Here is a 17,429-nt window from a genome sequence, read left to right as displayed (position 1 = left end):
GAGTGGGTCGGGGGACGAAAGGGGCGCAGAGCACTGACAGGACGACACAAACAGCGGCGAGCGTAGTGTGCTCTTGCCCCATCCTATATGGAACAACAACTCCCAGCAACCTGTAGCTTTACAGTTGTAGTGAGACTACGTCTCCCAGCAGCCTATGGGCTGTAATCTTACAGCTGTGGTGGGACTACAAGTGCTGTGGGTAAACTATGGCCTTAGATATACAATATGGAGAGTTCCATCTATAGAAAAAAAATCAGGGGTGCACTCACCAGTCTTAAACGCTTTTCTTTATTTGAATGAATAAAAATAACAGCAATTGCAGGACCAACGTTTCGGTCCTATACCTGGACCTTTGTCGGAGTGATGCTGGAGTTCTGCTGGGGGCGGTTGTTTGCAGAGACTCTGGATAGCTGACATTGGGGGCCATGTTCGGATGGAGTCTGTACCTTGCGTGGGACTGGTCCGAATTTCCGTGGTACGACCGATGGTTGTGTCTATGGACTTTGTTGTGTAGTTCATGGAGGGGCAGTTCTTAATGAAATGGCATCACAGCACCATCATGTCACCAATCACAGCCCCATCCTTTAATATCACCATAACATTGGAGGATAGTTGTGAATGCGTCCAGGGAGTGTGGGAGGGGGCTGCACAGCATAAACGCTGTGTCAAGAAAGGTGACTGGGCGTGTAAGTAAAGCGAATATTAAAACTATATATTAGCAATCTAATATAAGATGTAATATATCTGTACCTCTAGAAAAGGCGATAAGAGGGCGAGTTGGCAAATTGCATGAATACAGACTGGATGGTGCCCTCATACATCTAGCCTCAATATGCCCCGTGCTACAAGTAAGCTGCCATGTCCCATGCGGCTCTAGCGCCGGGCGCTTATTTTGCAGAAAAATATGTGTTAGTTGTAAAGCAATGTAGTAGGAAGCACGCATTTCAGTCGTAATGCAACGTGACTAGGACGCACGAGGAGACTGCGCCGATTCATTTGATATGCGACACTTTTATATCTGCGTCAGTATACGAACTTGGCGTGAAGAAAAGCAGCTGCCACTACATCGTAGCGCCTCGTATATAAATTCAGAGACTCAGTCGCACAGAGATATACAAGTGTCACATATCAAATTAATCAGCACAGACTCCTGGTGCACCCTAGTCACATTGCACTGAGACTAGAGCCGGGTACACACTAGGCGGATCGGACGTCACACCGGCCAGTGTGTACCCGCTATGATGCGCACTTTTGCATGCACGTCCGATGGGCAAAATGGTCAGCGGGGGTCATGTGGTCGAATGCAGCATGGCCCCCGCTGTTGTTCCCTTGCTGCTGGCATCGGTAAGTGTGTATGCACTTGCCGATGCTGGCACCCCCATCTGGTCCTGTTGATAACGACATGGCGTTGGATACACATCGTTCAGTGTGCACCCAGCTTAAGATGTATTTTCAGCAAAAAAAACCAAAAAAAGATGCAAAGACGACGCCTGGCGCTGGCAGAGTAGCACGGGACCTAAATCGCTGAGAGACGGTTTGGCGCGACTGCCGCAATGACGACACATCTGTACACAGGCAGCGCAAGTCACAGTAACTCAAACAACTGCAGTCTTTCCTAACCAGTACCAGCTTCCACTATTAACAGTCCACAGCCTGGGAGATGAGTTACAATATAAAATGAGCAGCAATCACCGGGTAACACTGAACAAGGGAATTACACCTGGTGATTCATAATATCTGGTAGTTCCAATTTGCAGGGCAATTTTTTTTTTTCTTGGTCCTTTAAAAAGTGACATAATTAGTGTTTCTATTATTGCAACACAGGGCACAGCCCAGAAACCACCATGTACATTTTCAAGTAATGCCGGAAATACAGGAATAGGATAGGGCTAGATCAGACCAAATGCAGAAGTGCGAATGGTTTGTGTGAACTTTGGAAATGTAGCATGAAAGTGGGTTAGGCTGCCTGCACTACACGAGAATAAGCAGGAACCTGGGATTCTAGAAAGGGTTTAGGCTCCAGGTGTGTTTTTACGAAGAACCACACAATGCAGGATGGAAATACTAAAGGTGCATACACACACCGATTTTTTTTAACGATTATCGATAAAGGATATCGATTAGCGTTCATCGTTGAAAAAATCGTTCACTTTCTAAGTTAAAACGATGAACGATGCGCGTTCACGTTTGTAGTTAAGTCAGACTGACAAACAACGATTTTCATTAAGGGAATATGCAAAAATAGTTTGTAGTTCAAAAAAATCATTCATTACATTTAGCAAACGAACGATTTTGATAAACGATTTTCGTTCATTTTTCCCTTGAAAAAACGAACGAAAATCGTTTAATAAAATCGTTCATTTACAAAATTGATGTGTGTGTATGCAGCTTAAGATGTAGTCATTTTACTAACCTCATACCCGAGCAACGTTATCTGCCCCCCACCAGCCACCTATTAGCAGGCAATTCCAGCATAGCTGACATCCAAACCCACCCCATGCCAGCCCTCAGAATTCAAATTATAAAGACAAAAACCCAATAATGCCCCATGACAGGTAATTTTTTTAGGTTATTTATATGGCACGCACATATTCAATTTGTAGCAATAAGGAATCTTTATAGTCTTCTAAATGTACCATTTCTAAAATCGCTGGGACAGGGGCATGTAGGAAGCAAAGTGATTACATAGGCGATCATTTCCTGCTCCTACCTTAGCTGCAAATGGACAGTGCCAGGGAGGGATCCAGTAGATCCCTCTCCAGTAAAATCAGCGATAGAACAATCTATAGGCTAACACTGTCTTCAGATGGCATAAGCTGCCGCGGGTAAGCCTTCCGGAACTTGGCAAATCTAACAATTACGCAAACCCCATTAGAAATCTATGGGGGCTGCTTTTGTGGGTGGAAATGGAGGACAAGGGCAGATACCCGCCTGCTTTTCCAATCCCAGGGTCCTTAATATTTACAGGAACCCAGAGAAAACGCTTACCCCGCAAATATTCTTAAGTATGCCCCTTATATTTAAAACAGGATTTTGGTACTTACCGATAAATCCCTTTCTCCGATTCCACAGGAGACACTGGAGGACTTCAAGACAGTGGGGTATAGACGGTGCTGAGAGGAGCTGGCACTTTAAATTTAAATGAAGTGTGACTAGCTCCTCTCCTCTATACCCCCCTATAGGCCAGTATTAGAACAGAGCCCGAGGGGAGCAGAGAAAAAAGATTGACAGAAGAGGCGGCGAAAGTACACATAACAACTGAAAGGTGAAAACAAAGCAAAATAGAATGAAACAAGAGACGACAAACATGTCTCTAACATTCATAACATCACCCTAGACAACAAACATGTCGCCAACAGGCATAACAGGTGGCAGGAAGAACAGCGCAGGGGGGGCGTCCAGTGTCCCCTGTGGAATCGGAGAAAGGGATTTATCGGTAAGTACCAAAATCCTGTTTTCTCCTTCATCCACTAGGGGACACTGGAGGACTTCAAGACAGTGGGGACGCCCCAGAGCTCCCATCATGGGTGGGAAAGTGCTGAGAACCCTGCAAAACAGACCGACCATATTGCGCTGCAGAAGTCGCAAACTTGTCAAATCTGTAAAACCGAACAAAAGTATGCCGTCCTGACCAATTAGCTGCCGCCGGCGCGCTCTGTGGGGGGTCTGATAAGCCACCTCTGTCAGCCCTAAGCTGGCTGCCCTGCTAATCAGGGAGCCAGCTGTACTTATAAATAACGCACAGCCACCAGCGCGGATCTGACTATGTGTGGGGCCGCCTAATGTAATAAGCTGGCTGCCCTGCTAATCAGGGAGCCAGCTGTACTGTACTCACAGGGAGACGATGAGGAGGCTTCCTGCTGCGGCCCTGACTGTGGGGGGTCTGCGATGCGCGCTGCATGCAGCGGCATGTGGCCCCCCCCCCTGAAGACTGAGGTCTCAGGTGTCGGGGACCCCAGGCGAAGTGCATGCACTTGCGAGTGGGTCCCCTCCGGCAGCGTCCCACGTAGCAGACAGGCAGTTGCAGCTACTGCCCGTCTGTCCTCAGATTCTATTTATTAAAAACTATCCTAGCCCTTAGGATAGGAGAAGTCTTTTTTGTGACCTGCTCCCACTCGGGCACAAACTAATACTGGCCTATAGGGGGGGTATAGAGGGGAGGAGCTAGTCACACTTCATTTAAATTTAAAGTGCCAGCTCCACTCAGCACAGTCTATACCCCACAGTCTTGAAGTCCTCCAGTGTCCCCTAGTGGATGAAGGAGAAAATAAAGATATATAGCTCTGCAATGTGTTGCCACTTAATAAAGGATAATAGCTCAGTTTTGTTTAGTGTTAAACACAGCTAAATCTGTATGTAGACAAATGCATATAAAAAACTCCTTTTGTATAAAGCCTTCTCCCTGCATAAAATGTAAAGTATGCCTTGTGATGCTATGCATGGCTTCATATAGTAACTACACACACCGCTTTATCACGTGATCTCCACGCAGACAGGCATGCAAGTGCACATGGAATCCAGAGCCTGTTCAATTGCAGCACTTTCACACAATGGTTACTGCAAATACCCTTACATTGGACTAATACCCCTTTTCCATCTAAATTCCGGGTCTGACCCGGAGTTGGAACAAAGTTCCTATCCGGATCAGACCCGGAATTTTGCCGGCGGCGATTTGGGATATTCCGGAGTCAGCGCCGCTCACACCGCAGTCGGGTCTGCACAGACCCGGCTTTTGCGGAGTGAAAGTGGTCGCTTGGAGATTACGTCATCTCCAAGCGCCACTGAAGCCGGACCAATAGGCCGGCTAGCAGTGCACTCCAAGTCATCGTGACCCGGAGTGCGCTGTTCTCACAGCAGGGTATAAGTGGCTTCAGATTTTTCTGTGTAGTATATTGTCAAAGACATGAAGGCCCTCACTTGCAGTAATTGCTGGTGGGGGGGGGACTTGCAAGTATGTCCCACTGATCCTGGCAGTGCTGAGGATAAGCAGGACTGGTCATCCGCACTTGTGCTATATATGACAGTCACTCGTTCTTACCAGTAAAAAAAAATTAAAAAATGATACAATATGTCCTATTGCCCTAACCTACAACACCCTTAAACTTTAATCATTGCCAATGCCATGGCCTGTGTAGCACAAGAGTCTATAAAGCCTATTCTAAGCATTACTTACCTATGGGTGAACAGCATGGATTGGCATAAGCTAATTTATAACCAGCCTGTCCCATACATATTTTGTTAAAAGTTATAAAGGGAAAAAAACCCTATTGATTTTAGGAGCAGACAGGAGGGGATATGGAGCCAGAAAAGATGTATATATGCATGCGTAACAAGAGACTATGGGGTCTATTTACTAAGCGGTGTTAGGATGCAGAGTGAAAGGAGATAAGGTACCAGCCAATCAGCTCCCAACTGTCATTTTGCAAACAGCCTGTGACATGGCAGTTAGGAGCTGATTGGCTCGTACCTTATCTCATCTGACTTTCAGGGGTATTCAATTTGGAGCGAAAAGTCTGTGCTGGACTTTACGCTCCACATCGCTGATTTCCCTGGGATAAAGTATCGGGCGCGCACCCGCTTTATCCCCGTATTCAATTAAAAAGCTACGAAAACGGGAGCCAGCAAGATAGGATCGGCGAAAAAAAAACGGACTTTACCTGGAATAAATTGTAGGACCCCCCTAAAGCTGTCATAACATGGGAGATCACTACAGGTACCCCTGTTTTAGCCTGCAAATGAAAGTCTGGGTTTTAAATAGCCGTGGCAGGTGTTTTTTTCCCGACATTGAAGACGTGATGCAGAAGAGCACTTAGGTTAGTGGTCCCATCAAATTTGGGGTACATGAAAGTGGGTACTAGCATATTTTTATGTCCCTAAAGTAATTTTTTAAAAAATTTCAGCAAAAATACACCTGCCGCTAATGGCCTATTCTAGAATACACCTGCCGCTAATAATCTATTCTAGAATACACCTGCCGCTAATAGCCTATTCTAGAATACACCTGCCGCTAATAGCCTATTCTAGAATACACCTGCCGCTAATAATCTATTCTAGAATACACCTGCCGCTAATAGCCTATTCTAGAAAACACCTGCCGCTAATAGCCTATTCTAGAATGCACCTGCCGCTAATAATCTATTCTAGAATACACCTGCCGCTAATAACCTATTCTAGAATACACCTGCCGCTAATAACCTATTCTAGAATTCACCTGCCGCTAATAACCTATTCTAGAATACACCTGCCGCTAATAACCTATTCTAGAATACACCTGCCGCTAATAACCTATTCTAGAATACACCTGCCGCTAATAGCCTATTCTAGAAAACACCTGCCGCTAATAGCCTATTCTAGAAAACACCTGCCGCTAATAGCCTATTCTAGAAAACACCTGCCGCTAATAGCCTATTCTAGAATACACCTGCCGCTAATAGCCTATTCTAGAATACACCTGCCGCTAATAGCCTATTCTAGAATACACCTGCCGCTAATAGCCTATTCTAGAATACACCTGCCGCTAATAGCCTATTCTAGAAAACACCTGCCGCTAATAATCTATTCTAGAATACACCTGCCGCTAATAGCCTATTCTAGAATACACCTGCCGCTAATAGCCTATTCTAGAATACACCTGCCGCTAATAGCCTATTCTAGAATACACCTGCCGCTAATAGCCTATTCTAGAATACACCTGCCGCTAATAACCTATTCTAGAATACACCTGCCGCTAATAACCTATTCTAGAATACACCTGCCGCTAATAGCCTATTCTAGAATACACCTGCCGCTAATAGCCTATTCTAGAATACACCTGCCGCTAATAGCCTATTCTAGAATACACCTGCCGCTAATAGCCTATTCTAGAATACACCTGCCGGTAATAATCTATTCTAGAATACACCTGCCGCTAATAGCCTATTCTAGAATACACCTGCCGCTAATAGCCTATTCTAGAATACACCTGCCGCTAATAGCCTATTCTAGAATACACCTGCCGCTAATAGCCTATTCTAGAATACACCTGCCGCTAATAGCCTATTCTAGAATACACCTGCCGCTAATAATCTATTCTAGAATACACCTGCCGCTAATAGCCTATTCTAGAATACACCTGCCGCATACTTTCAGAATAGCCCTGAACCTATTTCCCTATTTTTAAACACTTACAATTTTTTTTTCACCCCAATTTTTAAATAATTTTTTTTTTACTTTTTTTGACACAGTGTATTTTTAAATGACATTCCCAGGGGTGCAGGCTATTTTTTTTAAGCCTGCACCCCTAAACCGCACTTTTTTTCGCCACCTATTCAGTGGTGAAAACTTATCCCCGTTTTTTTTTTCAAAGACTTTTCAAACATGCGAAGTCTCTGAAATTGAAATCGGCGAAAATGAAGTCATCAGCGATAATTTATCGCCGATTGCGAAATTTTCACTCCAAATTGAATACCCCTGTTTGTCTCCTAACACTGCTTAGTAAACAGACCCCTATAAGCTGGAGCCCTTCCACGCGGTGACCTTCTCAATTTTGTGCCACTCCGCTCACCTTATCCCTGCAACTCCCCCCCCACTGCTCCACTCACCTCGTGTCCCCACCCCCCACACACTGCTCCACTCACCTTGTCCCCCCCACACACACTGCTCCACTCACCTTGTCCCCCCTCACACACACTGCTCCACTCACCTTGTCCCCCCTCACACACACTGCTCCACTCACCTTGTCCCCCCTCACACACACTGCTCCACTCACCTTGTCCCCCCTCACACACACTGCTCCACTCACCTTGTCCCCCCCACACTGCTCCACTCACCTTGTCCCCCCCACACTGCTCCACTCACCTTGTCCCCCCCACACTGCTCCACTCACCTTGTCCCCCCCACACTGCTCCACTCACCTTGTCCCCCCTCACACACACACTGCTCCACTCACCTTGTCCCCCCCCCCACACACACTGCTCCACTCACCTTGTCCCCCCCCCCACACACACTGCTCCACTCACCTTGTCCCCCCTCACACACACTGCTCCACTCACCTTGTCCCCCCTCACACACTGCTCCACTCACCTTGTCCCCCCCCACACACAGCTCCACTCACCTTGTCCCCCCCACACACACTGCTCCACTCACCTTGTCCCCCCCACACACACTGCTCCACTCACCTTGTCCCCCCCCACACACTGCTCCACTCACCTTGTCCCCCCCCACACACACTGCTCCACTCACCTTGTCCCCCCCCCACACACACTGCTCCACTTACCTTGTCCCCCCTCACACACACTGCTCCACTCACCTTGTCCCCCCCCCCACACACACTGCTCCACTCACCTTGTCCCCCCCCCCACACACACTGCTCCACTCACCTTGTCCCCCCCCCACACACACTGCTCCACTCACCTTGTCCCCCCTCACACACACTGCTCCACTCACCTTGTCCCCCCCCCACACACACTGCTCCACTCACCTTGTCCCCCCCCCACACACACTGCTCCACTCACCTTGTCCATACACCCCACTCACTGTTCCTCTTCTTACCTCAGCAATCCCCATGCCAGCCATGCTGCCCCTAATAACCGCTGCTCTCCATCCGCCTCACCCACGTCCCACACTCACCATGACAGTGCTGTCACCGGCCCTATCCCCCTTCTACCTCCCCGGACCTCCATCCCCTCTGGCCTCCTCCGACACTCCATCCCCCGGGCCTCGCCAGCATCACAGGCCTCTCCGCAGCCAGCCGGACCCATGGCGCTCCCCCCCTCCCCCGGGCGGCTCACCTGTCCGGGCTGCGGATCGCACACTTGTCCCGCCCGCTGCCTGTGTCCTGCTCTCGGCGCCGCTCCCCGTCCGCTCTCCGTGTCTCTCTGAGGCGTTGGTTTCTCCGGCACAAGATGGCGGATCCCGGCGGCCACGTCAGAGGCAGAGAGCGCGGGGCTACGTAATGTGCGTGCGTCATTAACATGGCGGCCGGAAGCGGAAGGGGGGGTGGCTTCGTGGGAGTGACTGGCACAGGCAGTCCGCGAGCTGCCCTCTGCGGCCAATGAGGTCTCACCTTTCATCCTCCCCGCACAGGGCACAGTGTGGAAGCAGCTGTCTGATTGGCTGCTGCTGTGACTCAGTGCACAGTGTGTGTGACTGGCTGTATATACACATACAGTAGTAGGGAGGGATTAGGGAAGGATGGGACGATGGGAGTGCTCAGTGCCGTGGTTATAAAGCTTTGTTCTGCCTTAAACATTGGTTTCCAATGATTTCAAGTCAATTATATATTGTATTATACTTATTACTATGTTACCCCTGGGGAATGCTTAGGACGAGCCATGTGTGTTGGTCTATAAATAGGGATGGCCATCGACGGGTTTGCATGGTCAACAGATTTCCCATTGATGGCAGAAGTCCACGTATTTCACATTGCGTGTCGCTGAGCTCCACCCTCCTGTCGCACATCGTTTAGCCCCATCCTCCTCTAACTGGCCTACGGTGGTCACGTGTCCCCACGAGTGACGCCCATCGATGGTTCAAACCAATGATTTTCTGTCAATGGTTTCTTGCCATCGGTGGAAAGTGTCAATGGCACCATCGATAGAGTCCAAAAGGACAGACTCCACGGACCTGTCCCTATTGATGACTGATGCAATGTCATTTACCGCCTAACCTACCCTGCACCGGTCACATAAAATATGATAGTAACAATCCTTAATTGAGGGAGTCTGTCGATGTCGGATGTAATAAATTCCGGGTCTAACCCAAAGGTTGGGACAGGGTTCCAATCCAGATCAGACCCAGAATTTCCCGGCGCTGACCCAGTATATTCCTGAGTTGGCGCCATTCACACCAGAGTCTAAGGTGACCCAGCTTTTCCGGCGATGAAGTGGATGCTTGGAGATGACGTCATCTCCAAACGCCACTGAAGCGGGCATGCGGCACGATCCGGGTCATCATGACCCAGATCGCGCCGTTTGCACTGCAGGGTTTCACTGGTTGTTCCCGTGTTAAACCCTGCAAGTTACCTGGGTTTGATTGCTGGGTCACTCGACCTGGAAATCCAACCATGTCCCTTTTTACACCAAGAAGCTACCCGGGTTAATCCTGCAATAACCCGGGTTTTAGCTCTGGTGTAAAAGGGGTACTAGTCACACCGCACATACCGTATGTCCCAATTGTGCTCGCACAGAGACGCAGTTGCGATTTCAGATGCACGTACGTCAAAATGTATTGAAGGTCCTATGGGCTTGTTATGGGTTTGTCACTGAAGTGTTTCCATACACAGATACTTAAGTCGCTTACACTGGAGACAAGATTCTAAACACGTGTCAGGCATGATTGCAGCGTTTAAAGATGCTCAAAGTGGGCGTCTCAGTCCTTACACATACGTACGCTAGGAAGGGCATGTAGCAGTATCAGCATTAAGTCGCTGGCATGCGCCCACCAAAAGACGTACTCACAGAACGCCGCTGTGTCCGACTCTAAATCAGTGAGACCTTCTGATGAAGCTGCTGATAGTGTCTAAAAGGCAGTGAAACGCGTTAAGGTTCTAAAGACACCAGCTGGAATCTAAACTAACTCTGCAAAGTGAATATGATCTTGCTAATTACAACACTCGGACATCACAATGCCAAACGAAATTAGCAGCACCAGAGAGAAATACAGGTTTTTGCCTGCATGCTGGCTACCTGAGAAAGATAAGTAACCCACTTGTAGGGGCTTTCTCATAATACAGATTTATACATTACCTGGCCAGGAATGTTTTTTGTGCCACAGTAATACATCTAATACCTCTTTTCCACCAAAAACCCAGGTCCGACCTGGGTTTTTGGACATGGTTCCAACCCTGGTCAAACCCATTTACACTGCACCTTTGATCTGGGTTACTCCCAGGTCAGCCCTGTTCACACTGAACTCAGGTCTGCCCTGCTAAACCTGTGAGGTCATAAAAAGTGGGAGGTGAATGCTCCACAACCACCAATCTGCTAATTTTAGGGATGATCCAGGTCAGATAACCCGGGTTGCACCGTTTACACTGCACCATTACCTGGGTCCATCCTGGGTCCAACCCTGGTATCTACCTGGGTTGGATTGCAGGGTCACTTGACCCAGGTTATTTTTCAGGGACCCTTTTACACTGAGCTGCGACCCGGGTAGACCCAGCAAAAACCCAGGTTTTTGCTCTGGTGTAAAAGGGGTATAACTGAGCACGGATTATTAGCTACTTTGAAGCCGTCCTATTGCTACGAATTATTAAAACTACAAGTAACTGTGAGACTGTAACTATATGTTTCCAATTGTTGCATAAAGTTGAATGAAACTAACGTTACAATCACTAATACCCCTTTCACATCGCAAACTCTGCTCTGACCCGGGATTTTGAACACGTGACCAAACCAGCTGTGACCCGGGTCAGACCCCTTTCACACTGCACCTTCGACCAGGGTTATTCACGGGTTGGCCCTGTTCACACTGAACACAGGTCAGCCACGTAAAACCCTATGGATGTCATTAAAAATTGACCTTTTCAGGATCACAAAGTGGAACACAAGGGAGGGGTGGGGACTGTGTACATAGTGTACAGGTCACTTCTTGTTCACTCCAATTAGCCATCACTGTAATGGCAGTAGTGGTATTAACCCCTCCAGGCTGCCAGAATACTGCATCTGCTGTTGTCTGCAGTGTGCTGCCTGTGTGTTTGGCTGCTGCCATCATCAAGTGAGACCCATGAACATCCAATCAGCTGTGTTTGCTGTGTCCAGGGTTAGATAACTCGGGTTGGGCCCGTTCACACTGCACATCAACCCGGCTTGTCCCTGAGTTCAACTCTGGTCGATTGTAGGGTTGAAATGCCGAGTCGCCAGACCCATCAATTTTTCCTTTGGCGCGTTCACACTGCACCTCGACCTGGGTCGACCTGGCAATATACCGTGTTACTTTTGCGATGTGAAAGGGGTATAAGCTGAGTTACAGCTGGTTTGTGATCTTAGGCCCTCATTCAGAGCCGCTCGTTAGCGGCAGTACGCTCGTTCCGAGCGATGTTTGCACATCTGCGCATGCGTACGGTTTTTAGTACGCATGCGCGAACCAGTCAGTGCGGCCAAAAATCGTTGGTACGCAATATAGCGAGTGCCTGCTATTTTGAATGACAGAATGAGGCGTATGTGGGTGGTAACAGGGGAAGGTGCTTGAAAACGGGGAGTGGAGATCCGAACGCAGGCGTGCTTAAAGGTCAAAACGGGCGTTTTATGGGTGTGTATATTTAAAACAGCAGCGTCATTGTTCACGTCACTGGGTTATTTTATAGCCAGAACTGCTCGCAAATTTGTGGTAGCAAACACCAACCACAAGAATAGCGAGCAGTTCATACGCTGGTCGATGTACTCGATTAATCTAATAAATAGCGGACATGACGTAGGATGCGAGCGGCCAGGGGGCGTTTTTAACAAATAAACGAGCGTATGTTTTGCTCGCTCGTTCAGACTTAGAGGTGTGAACAGACTACAATGTGCGTACGGATCATTTGAATAGCCACCCCTTGTTTTTAAACGAACGACCGCAAATAGCGAACGGCTCTGAATGAGGGCCTTAGATCTGTATATTAATGTTGGATGTGTTCGGATCTCCACTCCCCGTTTTCAAGCACCTTCCCCTGTTACCACCCACAAACGCCTCCTCCTGGCACTCAAATTAGCAGGCACTCGCAATTTTGCGAACATACGATTTCCGACCGCACTGACTGGTTGGCGCATGCGCATTACGACCCATACGCATGCGCAGATATGCGAACATCGCTCGGAAGCGAACGAGCGGCCGCTTACGAGCGGCTCTGAATCAGGCCCTGAGGCCCTGATTCAGCAAGCATCGCAACTGCTAATACGCACGCAATCAGCGATTGCAGTGACTACGCAGACTCACTGCGGAGTGATTGACAGGAAGTGCCGTTTGGGGGAAGTGAAGGGTGGCCGGTGAAAATGCAGGTGTGCCAGTGCGTTCGAACGTCGTTGCATGGATGTGCATAAATTATCCACTGCGATGCCGTACGCAGCTTGAGTACTTATAGCATGCAACGAGGTGCAAATGTGCATGAGGCTGCGATGGTGCTCGATGTTTCCGATGGTTTTGCAGACTTGCTAAGGATTACAGATGTGTGTAAGGTAAAGTGGGCGTCCTTATATTGTGCTGCAACGGCATAGCGATCGCAATGGACTAGCATACTATCGCAGTGCGTAATCGCTATTGCAATCGCAGCTGCAATCTGTAAAAGAATCAGGCCCTGAGAATTTTTAAAGATACCCTGAAATCGCTGTTAATACAAACACTAAGGGCCATATTCAATTAGGCAAAAAGCCTTTTTCGCTTGTTTTTTTTAGAAAATTTAGCCTAAAAAAATGTTGCCAAATTCAATTCCAGGACAATTTTGCCTAAGCGGAAACTCGATGCATCGAATTCTCCAAAAAAGATTCTCCAATCAATAGGTGAAAAGAAGGGCAAAATCTCTATTATGGGGTGCAAAAGTGGGGAAATGACTCAGAACCCTTGGGACAGCCCCCCATAGGACAAATCTGCAAAAAAAAAACTTAACACCCCAAAAAGAGATGTCATTTTTGGGGTAAAGCATAAAAACTAGCAAAATAGGCTTCTTGGGGGCTGCAAGGATGGGTCAGGTGTTTTTGGTATTGTAGGTGCATGCAGCAGGGGGATTTTTCAAGTTTTTTTTAAAAGTTCACTTTAGAGACATAAAAATATGCTAGCACCCACTTCCAAGTACCCCAAATTTGACTGGACTACTTATTTTCACCAAAAATTACTGCTTAATGCTGTTCTTAATGCTATATATCGTCATCGGCTCCCCCCAGACCAGCCACTTATACAAGGGGGGGAGTGGAAACCGGCGGGTGGTGCAGGTGGGTGGCACCGGCCGGGACACTTGCCCACACTTCCTTTTTCTGGGAGGCTCCTTTTACCGGGAGAGTAGGCAAGTATGGAGTAGAGTAGCTGGAGTAGCCCCTAGGCTTTCGCAAAAGCACAGAACGAGCAGGCTGAAAGTGGGCCAGGGATGCCTGGCCTGGGCTGACTAACAGTCAGGGCTGATGCTTCGGCTGGGGGGCCAGGTGAAAGGGCACCCCTGGCTGTGGCATCAGCCCCCCGTTAGAAAAGGTCCAGGGCTGGTTTTAAATATACGATGTAACTCACGTCATTTTTTTTCGCCGTATATTGAAAATCAGCTCTGTCCCTGCTGCCTTGTGCTGGTTCTTACATTACAGGGGATCCCTACACATTTTTTTCCCTGTAATGTTAAGAACCTGGACAGGCTGGAAAGCCCGGGGCTGGTTAGTGTTTTGGGGGGGACCTCACGTCATTTCCTTTCTCAATTTATCCCTATTTTTTACAGTTACAGAAAGAAACATACACAAATCACAATGATTTGTGTATGTTTCTGACCATCTCGCAGCTCAGTGAGTTGAGAGTTTGAAAAGTGATTTTGACAGAGAGTTTGCTCCTATCTCACCAGAGCTTGTCATCCTGATTTTTGGTAAATTTGAGAGATGTTTGTTTTAGGTGAAAAGTACTTCCGATTTGGCCCGATGGTGATTTGATTCGAGATTGCTATCTCACCCGAGTTTTACGAGGGAGATGAGAGAAATCTCTAACTCACCCGACTTTTGCCTTTAGTAAATTTGCAAGCAGCGAAAAAATCAATAAATCACCCGAGATGGTCATCTCGACCTATCTCGATTGTTAGTAAATTTACCCCCTAGTCTCCAATCCTGAAAACTCACCTCTTCTGGCAAACTTATCAGATTCCAGAACCGCCCACATAACCTTCATAACTTCCATGTCTAATTACATCACCTTTCACAGTCCACACATAGAACCTCATTCAGAGTCGGTCGCGAGCACCAATGCACTCGTAACCGACTCGATGGTTTGGCCTGCGCACGCGCAGCGGCCGAACTGCGCATGCGCAAGCCCCGGAGCGACAGAGAAACACTGTCGTTCCGGAGCTCGTTACCCAAGGGGCGGCTGTCGATGTTGATCGACAGCTGCCCCCGTTTGGTAGGCGGGCCGGGGGGATGGTTTCCAAAACGGAGGCGTTCCTTTACGAACGCCTACCATTTTGTGGGCAGCCGCACTGACATCAGTGGGGAGCTTCCAGCTCCATCGGAGCAGAAAGCTCCCTGGGGCTTATGAGTGCCCAGACCCTACCCTAGGGTCTGGTCATAAGCCCCGACGGTCGTGATGGTGATCACCATCGTGACCATCAACCTGGTCGGTCGTTAAGCTGTGGGTGGTAACCCACAACTTAACGATCGACAAGGAGGCGGCCGTTCAGGATGCACGCGGCCGCCCTGATTCTGTGCGACCGCTTGCATCTAACGACCGCCTCTGAAAGAGGTCCATAACCTCACACATTGGGCCTGATTCAGAGCCACTCGTAAGCGGCCGCTCGTTCGTTCTGACCGATGTTCGCTCATCTGCGCATGCGTACGGATCGTTATACGCCTGCGCGAACCAGTCAGTGCGGCCGAAATTCATGTGCTCGCAAAATAGCGAATGCCTGCTATTTTGAGTGACAGAATGGGGCGTCTGTGGGTGGTAACAGGGGAAGGTGCTTGAAAACAGGGAGTGGAGATCCGATCGCAGGCGTGCTTAAAGGTCAAAACGGGCGTTTTATGGGTGTGCATAATTAATACAGCAGCGTCACTGACCACGTCACTGGGTTATTTTTTAGCCAGAACTGCTCGCAAAATTGTGGTTGCAAAAACCAACCCCAAGAATAGCGAGCAGTTCATACCCTGTTCGATGTACTCGATTAATCTAATAAATAGCGGACATGACGTAGGATGCGAGCGGCCAGGGGGCGTAGTTTCCCAAAAAACGACCGCAAGTTTTGTTCGCTCGTTCAGACCTAAAGGCGTGAACAGACCGCAAACAGCGAACGGTTCATTTGAATAGCCACCCCTATTTTCTGGACGAGCGAGCGCAAATAGCGACCGTCTCTGAATCAGGCCCATTGTCTTTCATTCAGATCATCCTGACATTTGGCCGACATTCCTGTGTGACTGGATCATGCAGCCCACCAAGAAACTCTGCATTCTGGCTGGACCAAAATTGCAATATATAGCACCTATCCTTGTGTATCTATGCCTATTTCCCTATAGATTGTAAGCTTGCGAGCAGGGCACTCCTACTTATATATCTGTCTGTTATTACCCAGTTTTGTTCTATTAATGTTCCATATGTGAAGCACAACGCAGAGCCGTAACTAGACTTTTTGGTGCCCTGTGCCAGAGAGAGCATTGGCACCCCCTCATTTTTTAAAGGGACATAATGCACCCAATAAAGGGCCATGGCTTCATGAGGAAGGGCCAGGGAAGAGATAGGAGAGACCAGGAGATGTTGGGGATAAATAGGGACATAATATAGTGCACCTGAGAGAGGGCCATGGCCTCATGGGGAAGGGCCAGGGAAGAGATAGGGGAGGCCAGGAGATGCTGGGGATAAATAGGGACATAATATAGTGCACCTGAGAGAGGGCCATGGCCTCATGGGGAAGGGCCAGGGAAGAGATAGGCGAGGCCATTAGATGCTGGGGATAAATAGGGACATAATATAGTGCACCTGAGAGAGGGCCATGGCCTCATGGGGAAGGGCCAGGGAAGAGATAGGGGAGGCCAGGAGATGCTGGGGATAAATAGGGACATAATATAGTGCACCTGAGAGAGGGCCATGGCCTCATGGGGAAGGGCCAGGGAAGAGATAGGGGAGGCCAGGAGATGCTGGGGATAAATAGGGACATAATATAGTGCACCTGAGGGAGGGCCATGGCCTCATGGGGAAGGGCCAGGGATGAGATAGGGGAGGCCAGGAGATGCTGGGGATAAATAGGGACATAATATAGTGCACCTGAGAGAGGGCCATGGCCTCATGGGGAAGGGCCAGGGAAGAGATAGGGGAGGCCAGGAGATGCTGGGGATAAATAGGGACATAATATAGTGCACCTGAGAGAGGACCATGGCCTCATGGAGAAGAGCCAGGGAAGAGATAGGGGAGGCCAGGAGATGCTGGGGATAAATAGGGACATAATATAGTGCACCTGAGAGAGGGTCATGGCCTCATGGGAAGGGGCCAGGGAAGAGATAGGGGAGGACAGGAGATGCTGGGGATAAATAGGGACATAATATAGTGCACCTGAGAGAGGGTCATGGCCTCATGGGAAGGGGCCAGGGAAGAGATAGGAGACGCCAGGAGATGCTGGGGATAAATAGGGACATAATATAGTGCACCTGAGAGAGGGCCATGGCCTCATGGGGAAGGGCCAGGGAAGAGATAGGGGAGGCCAGGAGAGGCTGGGGATAAATAGGGACATAATATAGTGCACCTGAGAGAGGGTCATGGCCTCATGGGAAGGGGCCAGCGAAGAGATAGGGGAGGCCAGGAGATGCTGG

At 48.7% G+C, this 17,429-nt stretch overlaps 1 protein-coding gene across 1 annotated transcript in view; it reads right to left on the bottom strand.

Annotated features, from left to right (window-relative positions):
• Positions 1-8,940, bottom strand: part of ARF1 (ARF GTPase 1) — a 31,706-nt gene extending 22,766 nt beyond the window's left edge. The window contains exon 1 of the mRNA XM_088467472.1: positions 8,769-8,940. The gene's annotated coding sequence lies outside the window, so the exon portion shown is untranslated. The remainder of the gene's footprint in view (positions 1-8,768) is intronic.
• Positions 8,941-17,429: the final 8,489 nt, after the last annotated feature.

The sequence above is a fragment of the Taudactylus pleione genome, unplaced genomic scaffold (assembly GCF_031769625.1).
Source record: "Taudactylus pleione unplaced genomic scaffold, aTauple2 ptg000071l, whole genome shotgun sequence".
In the NCBI taxonomy this organism is placed as follows: domain Eukaryota; kingdom Metazoa; phylum Chordata; class Amphibia; order Anura; family Myobatrachidae; genus Taudactylus; species Taudactylus pleione.
The sequence above is the reverse complement of the archived record's forward strand: the minus strand, read 5'-3'. Positions and strand labels throughout refer to the sequence as shown.